This window comes from Hyperolius riggenbachi, chromosome 5 (genome assembly GCF_040937935.1).
Source record: "Hyperolius riggenbachi isolate aHypRig1 chromosome 5, aHypRig1.pri, whole genome shotgun sequence".
In the NCBI taxonomy this organism is placed as follows: domain Eukaryota; kingdom Metazoa; phylum Chordata; class Amphibia; order Anura; family Hyperoliidae; genus Hyperolius; species Hyperolius riggenbachi.
Window position 1 is genome coordinate 393,753,467 of NC_090650.1, and position 18,218 is coordinate 393,771,684.

At 45.7% G+C, this 18,218-nt stretch overlaps 1 protein-coding gene and 1 long non-coding RNA gene across 49 annotated transcripts in view; one reads left to right on the top strand and one right to left on the bottom strand.

Moving 5' to 3' along the window:
- Positions 1-16,803, bottom strand: part of LOC137519100 (uncharacterized) — a 27,594-nt gene extending 10,791 nt beyond the window's left edge. The window contains exon 1 of the long non-coding RNA XR_011020966.1: positions 16,748-16,803. This is a non-coding gene — a long non-coding RNA (uncharacterized lncRNA). The remainder of the gene's footprint in view (positions 1-16,747) is intronic.
- The window catches only part of RIMS2 (regulating synaptic membrane exocytosis 2), an 816,797-nt gene that overhangs the window by 408,546 nt on the left and 390,033 nt on the right, over positions 1-18,218 (top strand). The window lies entirely within an intron of this gene.

Here is an 18,218-nt window from a genome sequence, read left to right on the forward strand (position 1 = left end):
TACACAATTGTTTTTTTTTTTTCGGTAGATTTACTGGCCGATCGTTTTTCTGATTTCCATTCACTTCTATGAAAAAATTGTTCAGAAAAACAATCAAAATCAAATGGATGGGACCTGTAGGACATGATCTATCGAGCCACGTCTATCTGCCGAAAAAACTCAAGGTGTATTCCCAGCATTAAATACACTGGTCGATTTCAGCCATCGATCGGAAATCAATTCTGTCAACTCGATTGGTCGATTTGTGGCAGATTTCGAATGATTTGATCTACATGACAGGATAAAAAAATCTAGGTCAATCTGCTGCTGGCAGCAGATCGATGACCCATAGAGTTGCATTGGATCTAATGGTCCACTAATGCATTTAGATCGAGTTCCAATGGATTTCCAATAGATTTCATTCTGAAATCTATTGGAAATCTGTTCCTAGTGTGTGGCACATATCAGATAGATTCCTGTCAGATTCAACTTGACAGGCATCTGACAGAAATCTATCTGATGGTCAAATTTGTTGCAAATCTAGAAGTGTATGACCACCTTAAAATCCAGGCTTATCTCTGTCGGTGTTTACATTACATGAACTAGAAGCCCATTCGCCATCATCCACTGTTTGCAGATACCGTAGAATCTTGTTAACCACTTAACGACCAGCCGCCACCGATAGGCGGCGGCTGGTCTTTCCTGTATTTCCATGGAAACGGCCGCTCGTTCGAGCGGCCGTTGCATGTCAGTTCACGGAGGGAGTCTCCGTGAACAGCCTGCCAGCCTCCGATCGCAGCTCACAGGCTAAATGTAAACACCCGGGGAAGAAATCCCTGGTGTTTACATCGTACGGCGCTGCTGTTACAGCAACACCGTAAAGGAGATCGGCGATCCCCGGCCTCTGATTGGCCGGGGATCGCCGGCATCTGACATGTTGAAGCCTATCAGAGGCGGTAAAGGACGGATCGCTGTCCTGTACCGCCTATCTGAAGAAGGGGAGGGAAGGAAAGAGAGCAGAGGGAATATCACTGCGGAGGGGGGCTTTGAGGAGCCCCCCCCCCTGCTAAACGAAAATAGCCACGGCGATCAGACCCCCCCAGCAGGACTTCCCCCTAGTGGGGAAAAAAGGGGGGGGGGGAGTCTGATCGCCCTGCCTATTACCTGATCTGTGCTAGGGGCTAAAGAGCCCACTCAGCACAGATCCTAGAAAATTCCTGCGGTCTTTAAGTGTTTAAAGCCATGAGGGAGGATGCTAGTGTGCAGGGAGGCCATGCTTTGGGTCTGGCTGAGGAGGATGGAGGAAGCCTCTGTAGGATCCACAGGCTTCCGCCCCCGGAGGTTTTTTGCTTGAAGAAAAGTCACAGGTTTACTTTATAGTACACGTGAGGTGAAGGGATATGGAGGCTGCCATATTTTAGTTTTAAACTATACCAGTTGCCTGGAATCCTGGTGAGCTCTTTGGTTGAAGTATTGGCTGAATCACACACCTGGCACACATGAGCATGCAGCTAATCCAGTCAGAAACACCTGATCTGCATGCGTTTTAAGGGTCTGTTGCTAAAGGTAGCCGTACATCAGGCAATGATGGGCAGATTGGACCAAGAGACCAATCTCACTCTGATTTAATCTGATTAGAGAGTTTCTGTCAGCTGCCCATACACTGCTGCATAAAATCTCTTGGGAATCGCCCGCGCCTCACTGCTTCCCTCCTAGTGTAGGACTGTACCCCTGTGTGGTGCCCATCCATGTTCAGAATCCTGCTGCTCCATTAGCGCTATACACGCCGCGTCACACTTGCGCCGCGTGCTATATGACGGATGGGCATCGTGCTGTGGGCGACATAGGACAGGTAATGTATAAAATGCCCCCACGGGGGGCACATTTATACACTAGGGGACCCCTCAACCCCATATCACTTGCCATTGCCTCCGCACACCTAGTTGACCATGACAGCCCGACATCTCGTAGCAAATCTGATCGATGCATGCAATTAATTTTGGGCTGAAATTGGTTGCATCGTCGATCGGAATACTGTTGGCGGCACCAATTTTCATCCGATTTTGATAATTATCGAATCCGATGGTCGATCGGCCTCCAAGTCGAGAGAGCTATGGCCACCTCAAAGGATACCCGAGATGAGATAGACATGTGTGTGTACAGTGCCTAGCACACAAATAACTATGCTGTGTTCCTTTTTTTTCTTTCTCTCCCTGAAAGAGTTAAATATCAGGTATGTAAGTGGCTGACTCAGTCCAGACAGGAAGTGAGTACAGCGTGCCCCTCACTGATAAGAAATTCTAACTATGGCCCAGTGCACACCAGAAACCTCTAGCAGATCCACAAAACGCTAGAGGTTTTTGAAGCAGATTTCAGAGCGATTCTAGGCATGTTTGGAGATGTTTTCTAAACATGCCTAGTGTTTTTTGGAGTGTTTTTGTGTAGCAGATTTCATATATTGTTACAGTAGAGCTGTAACTGAACAGCATCTGTAACAAAACCGCCTGGAAAACCGCTCTGATCTAGCGTTTTCCACTTTCCTATACTTTAACATTGAGGCAGAAACGCCTCAGAAATCTAAAAAATGCTGCAGCCCCCGAGTTTGCGTTTGTGGAAAAAACGAACCCCTCTGGTGTGCACCATCCCATTCACTTTCATTAGCCAAGCCGTTTTCCCCCTGCAAGCATTTTAAAAAACACTTCAGAACCGCTCTGGTGTGCACCATCCCTATAACACACTTTCCTAGCAGAAAATGGCTTCTGAGAGCAGGAAAGAGATAAGGGTAAATAGTTCATAGATTTAGCTCTGGCATACTTCAAAGAATGTGTCATTGAGCAAAAACAATAAAACAGTTAAAACGTTAAAAGATTTAAACATAAAATAAAACTGTGGAATATCTTAAGTCATTTATAGGAGAAGAAAGATATAGTCGTTTCTTTCATTCGTTTATTTTTGCCTCGGGTGTCCTTTAAGAGAATTAGAAACAGAGGCTCAGCAGGACCGCCATGTAACCTGCATTGTTTAAAAGGCAATAAACATGTCAGTCTCAGTAAGTTCAGGTGTGTTGTAAGTATAAGTACAATGATGCAGAGATCTGTATGTAGGGGAAAATAAGCCATGGATACATCTAATAGCAGACTGTGCCTCGCTGGTGTCAGGTGATGTGACGCTGAGGCACACAAGTACTTGCACAGAGCATTTCATTCCACAGCGGGGGAGCAGCTTCATGTAATTGAAAGAAGTTGATGGGGAAGATCCAGGCTGCGTCGTGACTGGGGACATTAGATTGTAAATGCCATTACCTCAGAATATGATTGGTTCAGTGTTCTCTCTCACTGTCGAGTGTGTGTCTGCTAATTGTTTCCTGTATTTATACTGTGGCAAGACATTACGTACCAGGTTACAGAGTACACGCAGCAATTTTACTTTATTTACTCACAGGGGGTCACAACATTATTATAATAATTATATCGTCATCTTCTTCTATAGTGCTGTACGTAGTACAAATGCATACATAGTTAAAGAATACGTCTAAGCAACTAAAAAAACAAACATCCACTTACCTTGGGCTTCCTCCAGCCCCTGGCAGCTGTCCTGTGCCCTCGCGCAGCTCCTGTGGCTCCCGGGTTTTCTCTGCTGCAGATGCCGACGTCGCCAGGCCGGGTTCCAGGTCGGCTTCTTCTGCGCTCCACTGTGCGGGTCACGTGGTCTGGCCAACGTCAGGACTGTACTGCGCAGACGCAGTAGTTCTGCGCCTGCGTGGTGTCGCCCAGATGACGTCATCGCGACCACGTGACCCGCGCGGTGGAGCGCAGAAGAAGCCGACCCGGAACCCGACCTGCCGAGGTTGGCATCTGCAGTGGAGGAGACTGGGAGCTGCGGCGAGGGCAGAGGACAGCTGCTAGGGGCTGGAGGAAGCCCCAGGTAAGTGGATGTTTGTTTTTTTTTTTAGTTGCTTAGACGTATCCTTTAATGTGTGGATTGAGATATCACTGAAATTGGTACACAGTCATATAGCAAATTACAGCAAAATAAGAAACAATAGGAGGAGGTCCCTAACTCCCTACCCCTGCGAGCTCCCCCAATCCGTTAAAATTAATTTAATCGAACAGTGGCTCGAACAGAAAGATCAAGTAATGTATTGGTACCTCTAGGGTTCATTACTTTAGCCACAGATATGTCGATGGATCAGTTTTCTTTCGGTAAATGCATGACCACATTTTATAACTTTATTTCTTCATGTACCTCTGACTACTGCTAATTGGCTCGGTCATACTGCAGGAAGTGATATACAGTGACATATGACACAATAAAGGGCACATAGCCTGACGTGATAGATTGTTACACAGCTCTGATCAGCGGAATGATGGACCGGGCCGAGTGTGCCGTACTACCCGTCCTAATAAATGGGTCTCGCCTGCCTGACATCAGCCTGATATATCGGGAGGCCGCGGCGGCCCACATCGGAGGAAGTCGGGGAGCTGCAGTCTTAGGGGAGATGGGCGTTTGCTCCAGGAAAGAAAAATGTCTTTGCGGCGGGCTTAAAATAGCGCCGGGCCCAGATTAATGTGGGCTTTTCTCCCTGCTAAGATGTATGGCGCTCCGCGGGATCTACATAAACACGCCATACATCTGTCAGAAGGTATTACGGATGTGTCATCAGATCATCTGGGGACCAATTCCTATATGAGCACTTTATGATGGAGCTTAGAATAGAAATAAGCACCAATGCTTTTCTGTAAAAGCTTTGGGGCAGTCGCCATCATATAAATAACATGCTGTGGGGCTCAATTCACTAAGACCTATTCGGTAAAAATAGTAGGTCGACAAGGTACCGCCTTCGGTGTTTTAGAAGTTTATCCAATACCCCCCCCCCCCCCAAATTCACTCCGATTCTCTCAGATGTGGTAATAGTTTGGTGGTTTACTGAAAAACATGCCTTCAGTTCACTAAGACCTGTTGGGTAATAAGCAGAACTCTAACCAGCTGTGACATAGCTATGGGCAGCTAGCGGTGTTCTGTTTTGGTGGTGATCTTCCACTTCTGGCCAGAGTTGTGGTGATTCTTCTGGTACAATTCATCTGCCTAAGAAATGAGCTGTCCTTTTGCATGATTTGCAACCTCTGAAAGGAATCCGCAGCATCCCTTTAGGTCTGCATGCATTTCACTTGAGGACCCTCTCTACCAGTCTTTCCCTGTGCACGTCTAAAGGGATGCAGTGTAACCTCTGTGAAAGTGTCCTTCTCCTGTCTTCCTTTTTTTACTTTCTGATGTCCCACCCGGCAGTACATCGGTACCAATGGAGTAAGGAGGACAGGGTGGCTCTTCCTATTGGCTGGCTCCTTTGCCTGTCCATTTTACCAAAGGGCTGATTGTTGGTTATCGACAGCTCTAGCTTGGAAATAAAATACCAAACATCTCACTTGTTTTAACGCATGCTGTTATCTTTGTGAATTGACCTTTTATTGAGATATTTATGACACAAGTTGGTAATTTTACCTCACTAGTCGTTCATTTTACTTTTCCATGCCTTAACAGCTTTAGTGAGTTGACATATTTTACCAGATGTTCTGTAAATCTCTGTTTTTTCTGCTTTTTACGAATGTGGTAAGGCTTAGTGAATTGATCTGATGGTCTAACCAGATAAGGGCTGTATGTAGCAAGGAAAGTTAAAGTGCGGCTGAAGGCCAGAAGTGAAAACAGACAGCAGGGTTAGTGCTTAGTAGCACAGCACTGCCCTGCAGGTCTTACCTGTCAGAGCTGTTATTTTTGTGGTTTGTGGCTACCTTGTCTCCCTGGCTGAAGTCTGCCATGCCAGAGCTCTGACTGTGGCTTCTTTGCTATTTTCCAGCCAGTCAGAGCATCCCATGGATGAACACTAGGTGATGCCACCATGTATTGCCTAGTGTAAGACTCCATTCACAATGCTTGTATATGTTACTGCCAAAACAAGCAATCGGCCAATTCTAGAATTGGCCGGCCGTTTCTAGAACTGGCCGATTTGACGTCGACCAAAGTCCAAAATGCTGGAAATTTCTGACATTGGCCGGCCAGTTTGCAAAATGGCCAAAGACAGTCAGCCAAAATCCAAAATGGAAAATGCACAAATTTCAGATCATTAAAGGAACCCTGTGATGTATTTTTTGTTTGTTTCACTTCTGCCAGCCCCCCTGCAGCCACCCTGTGCCTGCAACGGTACTTAGGGATCCTCTGGTCCACCGCTGCAGCTCAATTTCACTTTTGCCAACTTGTAAGTCGACGGCCACTCCGCCTGCGCGGCCCTGGCCATGTACGTCCTCGTTCACGATATCGTCGTCGGAAGAGTCCTGCACAGGATTTTTACTGCACCTGTGAAGCACGGGAGCGTGAACGAGGACGCATGCGTCCAGGACAACACAGGCGCAGTGGCCAGCGACTGAAGAAAGAGAAACTGAGCCGCAGCGGGGGACCAGAGAATCATAGAGTACAGGCATGGGTACAGGGTGGCTGCAGGCCATTCCCTCTCACCTATCAAATCCCCCCCCCCCCATTCTCCGTGTCCACCCCTCTTTTTGTTTCTCCCCACCCCATGTGTCACCTCTGCCCCTCCATTGTCAGTGTTACAAACCCCCTCCCCTTTTTATTAGATTTCATTGACCCCGTGTGTCGCCTCTGTTCCCTCGGTTGCCTCGGGTCCTGAGGAGGTGGAAGGTGGGGGACAAAGCAGCTGGCAGTATGGGTACCTGCAGGAGAGCGACAGCAGAATGAATGGCATCCTGGGTCCTTTCAGGCCGCTCTCAGAATCAGCTGGCGGCGGGCAGAGCGGAGCGGGACTTCGCAGCTGAATCAGCTGACAGCGGCAGGAGAGGAAGCCCGAGTCCTTTCAGGCTGCTCTCGATCTTGCCTGGCAGCGGGGAGAGCTGAGCAGCATTGGAGAGCGCACTAGCTGAGCGGGACTAATAGCTGAGAATGTGCGGGACTTGGCCGGTGACCGGCAGCAGGGAGAGGAAAGCAGCTGGCGGCCGGGAGCGAAACTTCGGGACTTGGCCGGCCACGCTAAGTCACAACGCGTTCTGGCCGGCCAAAGTCCACAATTCATCCCCATTTTGTAAATTGGCCGAATCAGCCGGCCACTTCGCATTGTGACCGGCCAGAACCCGAAGTGGCCAGACTTCGGGTTCTGGCCGTAACATATACATTAATCTGAAAAGGAAGCCTGTGTTAATCAATGTGCCTGTTCCCATCTAATGCCTTTCTGTGTATACAATACAGGTGAAACTTGAAAAATTTGAATATTGTGCAAAAGTTCATTTATTTCAATAATTCAACTTAAAAGGTGAAAGGTGGAAGAGGTGTCCTCAAATTTTTTTTTTTTTTTTAAATATTTCTAAGAATGTCTTAAAGCGGATCCGAGATGAAAAACTAACTATAACCAGTAACTTGTCTATATATGTTACCTAAAGTTTATTGTTACCTTCAACAGTTTATGATTGGTTATTCCTGTGATACAATGACAGCAGCCATGTTGTTTGTAAACATTACACAGAGGCAGGCTTATCTGTATCTTGAGCAAAAAAAACTAATCTCACCTCCTCCTCCCTCCTCCCCTCTGCCTCTGAAATCTCTGGCTAGTAATACCTCCCCCTCCTCCTGCCCAGACTGAGCTCCCATGAGCACTTGCTACTGTCTGAAAGTGCCTTGGCTCCCTGAAAACCTGTGGGCGTGGCTTGTGTAGTTTATGGGGAATTAGAGTATTAAAACAAAAACAAAAAAGTATTTGACTTGAGAAATGCCCTCTAAACAATAGGAAAAGAAACACAATTAAGCAATGAGTAAAAGTTCATCTCGGATCCACTTTAATGTAAAAGGAAGAATAGTATAAGCTTCTGTATGGTTTCTATTTTTAGACGCTACCCGTGTTTCCCCGGAAATAAGACAGTGTCTTATATTAATTTGTTTCAAATGTTGTGCTAGGGCTTATTTTCAGGGGATGTCTTATATTTTTATGAACACACAAGTTCCTGTGCTGTGTGTCCTCCTGCCTTCCCCACTGTGCCACCTCCTACCTCTGCTGGATCCACCTCTTGTGTGCCCCTCTTTCCCCTTTGTACCATTAGTGTCCTCCTGGTGTCCCCCTCTGTACCCAAATCCTCCTCTATCCCCTGTCCTACTATGTCCCACTATGTCCTTTTTTTTGTCTTTCACTATCCCCCATGGTCCGTGTGGTGTCCCCCTGCATCCATATCTTAAAGGATACCCGAGGTGACATGTGACATGATGAGATAGACATGGGTATGTACAGTGCCAAGCACACACATAACTATGCTGTGTTCCTTTTTTTATTTCTCTGCCTGAATGAGTTAACTATCAGGTATGTAAGTGGCTGACTCGGACAGGAAGTGACTACAGTGTGACCCTCACTGATAAGAAATTTCAACTATAAAACACTTTCCTAGCAGAAAATGGCTTCTGAGAGCAGCAAAGAGGTAAAAGTGGGAATTTTTTTATCAGTGAGAGTCACACTGTAGTCACTTCCTGTCTGAGTCAGGACTGAGTCAGCTGCTTACATACCTGATATTTAACTCTTTCAGGCAGAGAAATAAAAAAAGGAACACAGCCTAGTTATTTGTGTGCTTGGCACTGTAACGACATATGTCTACCTCATCATGTCACATGTCACCTCTGGTATTCTTTAACCCCGGCTCCATGCTGCGCTGTCCCTCATGTCTTCCGATAGCCCCCTGTGCCCTCACTTCATGCCACTGTGTCCCCGATCTTCAGCCTATGGGGAAGAAGTACGGCAACTTGTGTTTCTACTGGAGCTGATGGTCTTGCAGGCGGCAAGTGCAGTGATTGGCCCAATGATGGAGCCTTGGTCCTGCCTGCGAGACCATCGGCTCCAGTAATAACACAAGTTGCCACAATTTTCCCCCATACTGCCACTAAGGCTTACTTTCGGGGTAGGGCTTATATTTCAAGCATGCTCAAAATTCCTTTTAGGGCTTACTTTCAGGGGATGTCTTAATTTTGGGGAAAGAGGGTATATGTAACTACGGGAAACGCATGATTTTAAATTGTCATTAAAGAACCTGTAAATTTCACACAAGTGCTTTGCTTATGAAGGTAAAACATTTACCTTTTAGATGTCCTTAGAATTATTGTGGAAACCTTTTTTTTTTTGGGGGGGGGGGGGGCGCTCCCACCTCAGTAAACAAGAGTAGTTATTTAAGGTGATCAAAATTACAAGCTACTTATCCCATACAATGCTTTAGAGATGTCCGTTTCTACTGGGATGGGTGTCCTTTTCCTGGTGGTCATATTGACCAAGATGTATTTTGGATTTGTAGTCACACACTGTTATTTTAAAGAAGAACTCCAGTGAAAATAATAGAATAAAAAGTGCTTCATATTTACAATAATTATGTATAAATGATTCAGTCAGTGTTTGCCCATTGTAAAATCTTTCCTCTCCCTGATTTATATTCTGACATTTACCACATGGTGCCATTTTTACTGCAGCGGCTGATGTCAGAGGAAAAAGATGGGTCCAACTTGCTTTTTTTGGGCAGTTGGACCCATCTGTAAACAGCTGTTATTTCCCACAATGCAGTGAGGTTCACAGACAGGAAACTGTCAGGACCATGGTCATGTCATATTGTGGGAGGGGTTTCACCACAATACCAGAGCCCCATGATGACTCGTTTGGAAAAGGAATAGATTTCTCAATGGAAAAGGGGGCATTGGCTACTGATTGGGATGAAGTACAATTCTTGGTCACGGTTTCTGAGGAAGAGTCATAGACTTGAAACAATCTGGTGTTGTTCCTTATTAAATAAAGTGGTATATACCATTAAAGAGACTCCGTAACAAAAATTGCATCCTGTTTTTTATCATCCTACAAGTTCCAAAAGCTATTCTAATGTGTTCTGGCTTACTGCAGCACGTTCTACTATCACCATCTCTGTAATAAATCAACTTATCTCTCTCTTGTCAGACTTGTCAGCCTGTGTCTGGAAGGCTGCCAAGTTCTTCAGTGTTGTGGTTCTGCTATGCACTCCCCCCTCCAGGCCCCTCTCTGCACACTGCCTGTGTATTATTTAGATTAGGGCAGCTTCTCTCTTCTCTCTTATCTTTGACAAGCTGGATAAACCCTCCTCTGAGCTGGCTGGGCTTTCACATACTGAGGAATTACAGACAGGCACAGCTGTCTGCACTCTGCAGGAAGAAACAGCCTGACACTTCAGTGGAAGATAGCTGCAGGGGGAAAGAAACACACAAATGATCTCTTGAGATTCAAAAGGAATGCTGTATACAGCCTGCTTGTGTATGGATGTATTTTCTATGTGTGGACATACTGTACATCAACCTACTTCCTGTTTTGGTGGCCATTTTGTTTGTTTATAAACAAACTTTTAAAAACTGTTTTTAACCACTTTTAATGCGGCGAGGAGCGGCGAAATTGTGACAGAGGGTAATAGGAGATGTCCCCTAACGCACTGGTATGTTTACTTTTGTGAGATTTTAACAATACAGATTCTCTTTAAAATAAGTTCTCTCTATGAGGCATGATGTATCATTCTAGGAATGCAGATATTTTCTGAAGTGTTGTTCGGATTATTTTTTCAGTATTTTTTTTTTATAACTGTGTATTTATTGCCCTTGATGAGAAATGTCCTTAAAGAGAAACTCCGACCAAGAATTGAACTTTATTCCAGCTGATACCCCCTTTTACATGAGAAATCTATTCCTTTTCACAAACAGACCATCAGGGGGTGCTGTATGACTGATATTGTGGTGAAACCCCTCCCACAAGAAGCTCTGAGTACCGAGGTACTTCTGACAGTTTCCTGTCTGTGAACCTTGTTGCATTGTGGGAAATAGCTGTTTACAGCTGTTTCCAAGTGCCAAAACTGCATGCAGCAGCTACATCACTTACCAGCAGTAAAAATGTCACCATGTAATAAATGTCAGAATATAAATCAGTGATTTAAAATATTTTACAATGGGCAAACGCTGACTAAATCATTTACACATAATTATTGTAAAAATGAAGCACTTTTTTATTACATTATTTTCACTGGAGTTCCTCTTTAAAGAGGATCTGTAACAATAGAAAATGCCCCTGGGGGTACTCACTCTGGATCCTATCGAGGCTTCCCCTGTCCTCCTCTGTCCCACAATGGTCTTTCACTGCCCCTCAGAACAGCGGGCATGTAAATATTTACCTTCCCGGCTCCAGCGCAGGCACAGTAGTGGCTCTCAGCTCTGAAATGGGCAGAAATAGCCGATCCCAGTCAGGCCTGCTCTATTGCCGTAGGCGCGAGTCGCCTGCGCAGTAGAGTGGACCCAAGTGGGATCAGCTATTTCCAAGCTGAGAGCCACAACAGCGCCCCCGCTGAAACAGAGAAAGGTAAATATTGCACAGCCTGACAAATTGTCGGCTGTCCATTCAGTGAGCTGCTGCAAGACCACCGTAGGACGGAGAAGGACAGGGGAAGCATTGATAGGATCCAGAGGCTTCCCCCTACCGAGGTGAGTATTCCCCCCTCTGTTAGCACCAAGGGCATATCAATAGCACATTAAAAATGTGTGCTAACAATGTGGCTCAATAATAAATAAGAAAATAATACAAACTTCCATTTTACTACTTCTTTTCATATTTAGCCGAGGCTTTTATTACACTACTTCTGTGCGGATGGCAGGGCCTGCCCAAACAGACATTTCAGGCAGATAAGGACTGCTGTAATAATGGTATTGCAGATATTAGCACAGAGCAAAGAAAAGCTTTCATCAGCAGGGGGCTGGGGAGCTAGGACACTATGCTTTAAAGAGTATAGAGAAGTCACAGATGCTATCTTCACACCTGCCCCTGGATAAATAAGGGCAGTGAGAAGGGGATGGGGGAACACGGCAGCTCTTACAGCTATTAGAAACTATGGGAAACTGCAGGGGAAAAAAAATGGTGCTAGGTTCGCTTTAACCCTTCGTCTGCTTCCATGAATGCAGGAAGTAGACACACTGCAGATTTATTGCAGGGGTTCTGTAAGCTGTAACAAGGAAATGTTTTTCTTTAAAGGTTATTACGCTGTTTCTTATCTTTTTAGAGCAGAGAGGAAGATCTGGCTTTAATTGGACTGTTTTAGCAACCCTAACCAAGGTCTCCCAGCCATGCTGAGTTGGCTATTTTTTATGCTGAACTGTTTACCTTCCGTAGTTTTAGATCATATTTCTTGTAATGCTTGGTGAGAATGGTTCTGAGCTAAACGGGGATTTCTGGCCATAAAGAAGAGCTATTCTCTTCCACCTTGAAATGTTACTTCCAGCCAATTCTTCTCCTCTTCGCCACCTCATTTATCTTGAGTGCACTGCAGAGAATTCCTCTGCTGAGGGTGATGGATACACTTTAATGAAAGTCCTTCAAGGAAGTAACAGTTTATCTGTTCGCTCGGAAATTCTGCGGGCTCCCCACCCCTCTTCTGCATATTTCTACACGGTGATGAGTGTGGGCCTGGCAAACGGAAATATCCATCAGGAACGGCAAACGACCTACAAGGCATTAAACTGACGCGGTGTCGGACACTTGTAATACCTTCTGCAGGCCCGCTGTGCGTGGGGAAACTGCTGGGTTGGCGGACCGTACAAATGGGGGAGCGTGTCGTTGTGTTAGGAGATAAACTACGTTTCAGTATTAAAGGGACACTGAAGTGAAAAAAAACAACCTTATGATCTAATGAATTGTATGTGCAGTACGGATAATTCATAGAACATTAGTAGCAAAGAAAATATTCTCATATTTTTATTTTCAGTTATATAGTTTTTTTTCTATAACGTTGCATCATTCTCTAATATTTGCAGTTTATAAACTACACTCTGTATTTTAAATGGCAGAGCAGAGCTAATGACCCTTTGAACTTCCTGGCAGAAAAACCTTAAAGGACTTCCCAGACGAATTTAAAAATCTATTTTTTACTCACCTGGGGCTTCTTCTAGCTCCGAGCCGCAGTCCCAGTATCTCTCCACAGCCCCGAGCAGCAGTCCCAGTATCTCTCCACAGCCCCGAGCAGCAGTCCCAGTATCTCTCCGCAGCCCCGAGCAGCAGTCCCAGTGTCTCTCCGCAGCCCCGAGCAGCAGTCTCAGGATCTCTCCGCAGCCCCGAGCAGCAGTCCCAGTGTCTCTCCGCAGCCCCGAGCAGCAGTCTCAGGATCTCTCCGCAGCCCCGAGCAGCAGTCTCAGGTTCTCGCCGCAGCCCCGAGCAGCAGTTTCAGGATCTCTCCGCAGCCCCGAGCAGCAGTTTCAGGATCTCTCCGCAGCCCCGAGCAGCAGTCTGTGTCTCTCCGCAGCCCTGAGCAGCAGTCTCAGTGTCTCTCCACAGCCCCGAGCAGCAGTCTAAGGATCTCTCCGCAGACCTGAGCAGCAGTCTCAGTCCCTCGATGCAGCCCTGATCCTCTTCGGTGTCCCCGTTGGCCGCCCGTAATGATGGCGACCCGCCTGCTGGGTCGACACTTCTGTGCATGCGTGGCCACGTCACAACTACAGGTGCAGAAGAACCAACCCCTCAGACGGGTCGCCATCATTGCGGGCGGCCAGCAGGGATACCGAAGAGGACCAGGGCTGCAGTGAGGGACTGAGGCTACTGCTCGGGCCTGGAAGAAGCCCCAGGGGAGTAAATTTTTTTTTTTACGTTTTCCTTGGAAGTCCTTTAAAGGACAGCCGAGTTGACATGTTACATGATGATCTCATAGGCATGTGTCTGTACATTGCCTAGCACACAAATGATTAGGCTGTGTTCCTTTTTTTGTTTCTCTGCCTGAAAGACATCAGGTATGCAAGTGACAGTTTCTGTCCGGGTCAGTACTGGGTTAGACTATAGCAAAACACTCACTGATAGGTAATTACAGCCCTAAAGCACTTTCCTGGCAGTAAATGGCTCCTGAGAGCACGAAAGAGACACAAAAAGTTAATAGTTCATAGATTTTAGCTCTGGCCTACTTCAATGAAAGGGTCATTGAGCAGAGACAATGAAGCAGTAAAAACCTGATTTAAATATAAAATAAAACTGTAGGATATCTAAAAAAAAAGTCATTTTTAGGAGGAGGACGACAGATGCAATTGTTTTTCTCCTCAGTTTCTTTTCACCTCGGATGTAATTTAAATAAACAAGAACCAGTGAGAGACAGGTTGAGATAAGGGCTTCAGAAAACAGCATTACTCTCTGACCAAATTAGTCTGAGAACTCAGATAAGCTCTTTTGCATTGATAACAAGTGACGTTTAACGCTTCCTGTACTGGAAACAATATGAAACGTATATCTGTGCTGCTAATGTTCTATTTCTTAGCTGTACTACACATACAGTTCATTATTTCATACGTTTATTTTTACTCCCTTTAAGGAGAACCGTGTTCTCCCTAGAATTTTTTTCCAGCCGGGTGGCATGAAAAACTAGCCGGGTGCTCCACCAGAGCCTGGGGAGAACACTGGAGAGGTATAGTTTAGATATAGCCCAGCTGCAGGTACAGATATTTCTCTAGTCCTGTGTCAGGGCTGGTGCACACCGAGCGGGTCTTTTGGCGGTTTTTCAGCCGCTTGCGGCTGCGGATACGCTTGGTCAATGTATCTCAATGGGGTGGTTCACACCAGAGCGGGAGGCGGTTTGCTGAAACGCATACTCCCAGGGTGAGGCATTTTTTGGATTGCGGAGGCGTTTCTGCCTCCAATGTAAAGTATAGGAAAAACGCAAACCGCTCTGAAAAACTGCAGTTCAGAGCGGTTTTGCAGGCGTTTTTTGTTACAGAAGTTGTTCAGTAACAGCCTTACTGTAACAATATATAAAATCTACTACACCAAAAACGCTTCCCAAAACCGCAAAATGCTAGCTGAAACGCTACAGAAAAATAAGAAAAAGCATTTCAAAATTTGCTAGCATTTTGCGGATCTGCTAGCGGGTTTTGGTGTGCACCAGGCCTTAGAGCTTCTTATTGTGTGTTGATTAGCTTCTTGGTTAACAGTTGTCAAATCACGTTTACAGCTTCATTAAAGCCAGGATTGTGCGCAAATTCTCAGGCAAATTCTCAGAGCAATAATGCTGATTGGTGTAAATTGTAATTATTAGCTTCGGAATTTAACTTTTCAAATACAGAAAACAAATGTGCAGCTTTGCTTTCCTGCAGCTGTGCACCTAGCCAGATAGCCCTTCCTGTGACAAAACTGAGCTTAAAGGGACACTTAAGTCAAACAAAAAAAATGAGTTTTACTCACCTAGGGCTTCCAATAGCCCCCTGCAGCTGTCCGGTGCCCTCGCCGTCTCCCTCTGACCCTCCTGGCCCCGCCGACAGCCCCTTCCTGTTTCGGTGACAGGAGCTGACAGGCTGGGGACGCGAGTGATTCTTCGCGTTCCTGGCCACAATAGCACCATCTATGCTGCTATAGCATATATCATATACCATATAGCAGCATAGAGGGTGCTAATGTGTCTGGGAATGCGAAGAATCACTCGCGTCCCCAGCCTGTCAGCTCCTGTCACCGAAACAGGAAGGGGCTGCCGGCGGGGCCAGGAGGATCGGAGGGAGACGGCGAGGGCACCGGACAGCTGCAGGGGGCTATTGGAAGCCCTAGGTGAGTAAAACTCATTTTTTTTGTTTGACTTAAGTGTCCCTTTAAGAGGCTATGAAACTCAGAATTTCTTCTTTGCTCTAAAAGATTATTTACTGCATAAAACCACCTAACTGAAAAAAACACCTACCTGGCAAACTCAGAGTGCCTGAGCTGCAGCCACTAGGGTGCACTCAGTAGGCAGTAGCAGTCTTAGGGAGTCTTGCCCAAGATCTCCTTACTGAATAGGTGCTGAGTTACTGAACAGGAAGAGCTGAGATTCGAACCCAGGTCTCCTGTGTCAGTGGCAGAGCCCTTAAAGGGGTTCTGTGGCATGCATAAAAGAACATAAACGGATACTTGCCTTACCTGAGGCTTCTATCTCCCCCCTGCAGCTGTAATGTCCCGCGCTGTCCTCCTATGATGCTCGGTTCCCCGCCGCCGGTTCTGGTTTAAATAGACCAAAAATGCTCACTCCCGCGCGCGTCATCAGCAGCTTATTGCGCTCGACCGGCACCAGAGGCGGGGAACCGAGGATCTTAGGACGCTGTGGGACATTACAGCTGGGGGGATGGTGATAGAAGCCCCAGGTCATTGTCAGTTTTTTACGCATGCCACGGAACCCCTTCAAAAAGGAATTGTACTTGAAATCACATAATGAGTAAAATTGCTTATTTCTTACAATATTCATTTATAGATTATCAAGTCAGTGCTTGCCCATTGTAAAATCTTTCCTCTCCCTGTTTTACTTTCTGAAATTCATTACTAGTGGTGACATATTTAGCTTTTCCAGGTAATCTGTACGGAATGTTCGTTACTGAGAGCTCTATGCACAGAGGGAGATGCCAGTTGCTTGGCAGTTGGAAAAATCAATTTCCCACAATGCAACGAGGTTCACAGACAGCAAAACTGTCAGGACCATGGTCATGACATCACACTGAGGTAGGGGTTTAACCACTACAAGCCATAGAGAGCCCCCTGAAAATCTATTCGAGAAAAGATAAAGATTTCTCATGGAAAAGGGGTTTCAGCTACTGATTGTAATAATAGTTCAATCCTGGGTTGAAGTTCCTACTTGAAGGGGCACTATAGCAATAAATTGTAAAATTTTAAATATGTGCAAACCTATACAAAGAAGTAAGTTTTTTCCAGAGTAAAATGAGCCATAAATTACCTTTCTCCTATGTTGCTGTCACTTACCGTAGGTAGTAGAAATCTGACAAAAGCTTTGAACTAGTCCATCTCTTCATAAGGGACTCTCAGGGATTTATTTATTTTCAAAAGCACTTAGTGAATGGCAGTTGCTCTGTCCAACTGCCAAAAAAAACTGTGTAGCAAGCAGGGAAGCTGGCCAGCATCATTGTTTAAATCCTTTTTAGGGAATATCTTTATAAAGAATAAAAACCTTGCGGAGAATCCCCTATGAAGAGATGGACTAGTCCAAAACCGGTCGCGTCTGTCAAATTTCTACCTACGGTAAGTGACAGCAACATAGGAGAAAAGTAATTTATGGCTCATTTTACTCTGGAAAAAACGTACTTCTTATTTGCACATATTTTAAAATTTACAGTTTTTCGCCATAGTGCCCCTTTAACCTGTACACTATCCAGCCACTGCTGGATAAGCCTGCACCACAACAGTAGGGGGCGGTATAGCGACACCACAGTGTGTTGCCAGCATGCAGGAGCTGGAGTGGGAGCAATGCTGTAATAATGGAACTGTCTTGCCTCTTGGCTGTGTTCCTGGCGGTGCCGCGGCGGGTAACCGGGAGTTGTAGGGCTGGTGTTTCAGCGCTGCATATGGCATGTTTGTGTGCAGATGCGCTCTCTTGTATTAGTCAAAATATTTGGACGCAAGGAAGGTTTCACTTGTTATGGAAGGCTTTGTAAATGTGTTCTTGGCATCCATACCCACTCTGGGGATTTTCCTGCAGGATGCCAAGAATCATGTACTTGTGCGAAACTTGTGTAGCTCTGCAGAATTAAATGCTGAATTACAGGATTTGCTGCAATAAACTGCGCCGATTTTAACTGTTTGACATCCCCGTTTAATGATTAATATACTTTCATAGCAGCCAGACTGTATACCTAAATCTTGCCAAAAAGGCTTTTTAATTTTATTTTTTTTAAATTGAGTATTTGAAATAGCCATAGACAGACATTATCACACTAATAATGAGTTGCTTTCAGAGGGAATGGTTGGAATAATAAATCTTAAAGTAAACCCGTGGTGAACCTAAACAAACAAAAAAGTCTTATCCTAGGTAGAGGGAAGTCTCTTGATCTTTCTGAGGTCAGGATCCTCTGGCAAGCGCTGTCAAAACAGCGCAGGAGATTTGGGCGCAGCCGGCGCCACCATAGGCCGTAATATGAATTCCGGCGCTCAGTGAGTAATGAGTCGTCAAAAGATGGAGCACAAATTACTACAAAACACTGTTATTCGGCCACCAGCAATAGCTGGAAGCGGAATTACTGTACATCTTTCCCCCAGTATCCATGGCCGCCTGGAGGGGGAATAGTAATTAATGCCGCCAGGGGCTTGTGCAGGAGCAGGGTGAGCTGTATATCGGCTGTATCCTGTGCCCAAGTCTCCCGGCAGCATATTCATAGATATGTCCCTCTGGAAGTTCACAGCTATGTCCCACTTCTTGCCTGAGCGGGGCGTACTGTGC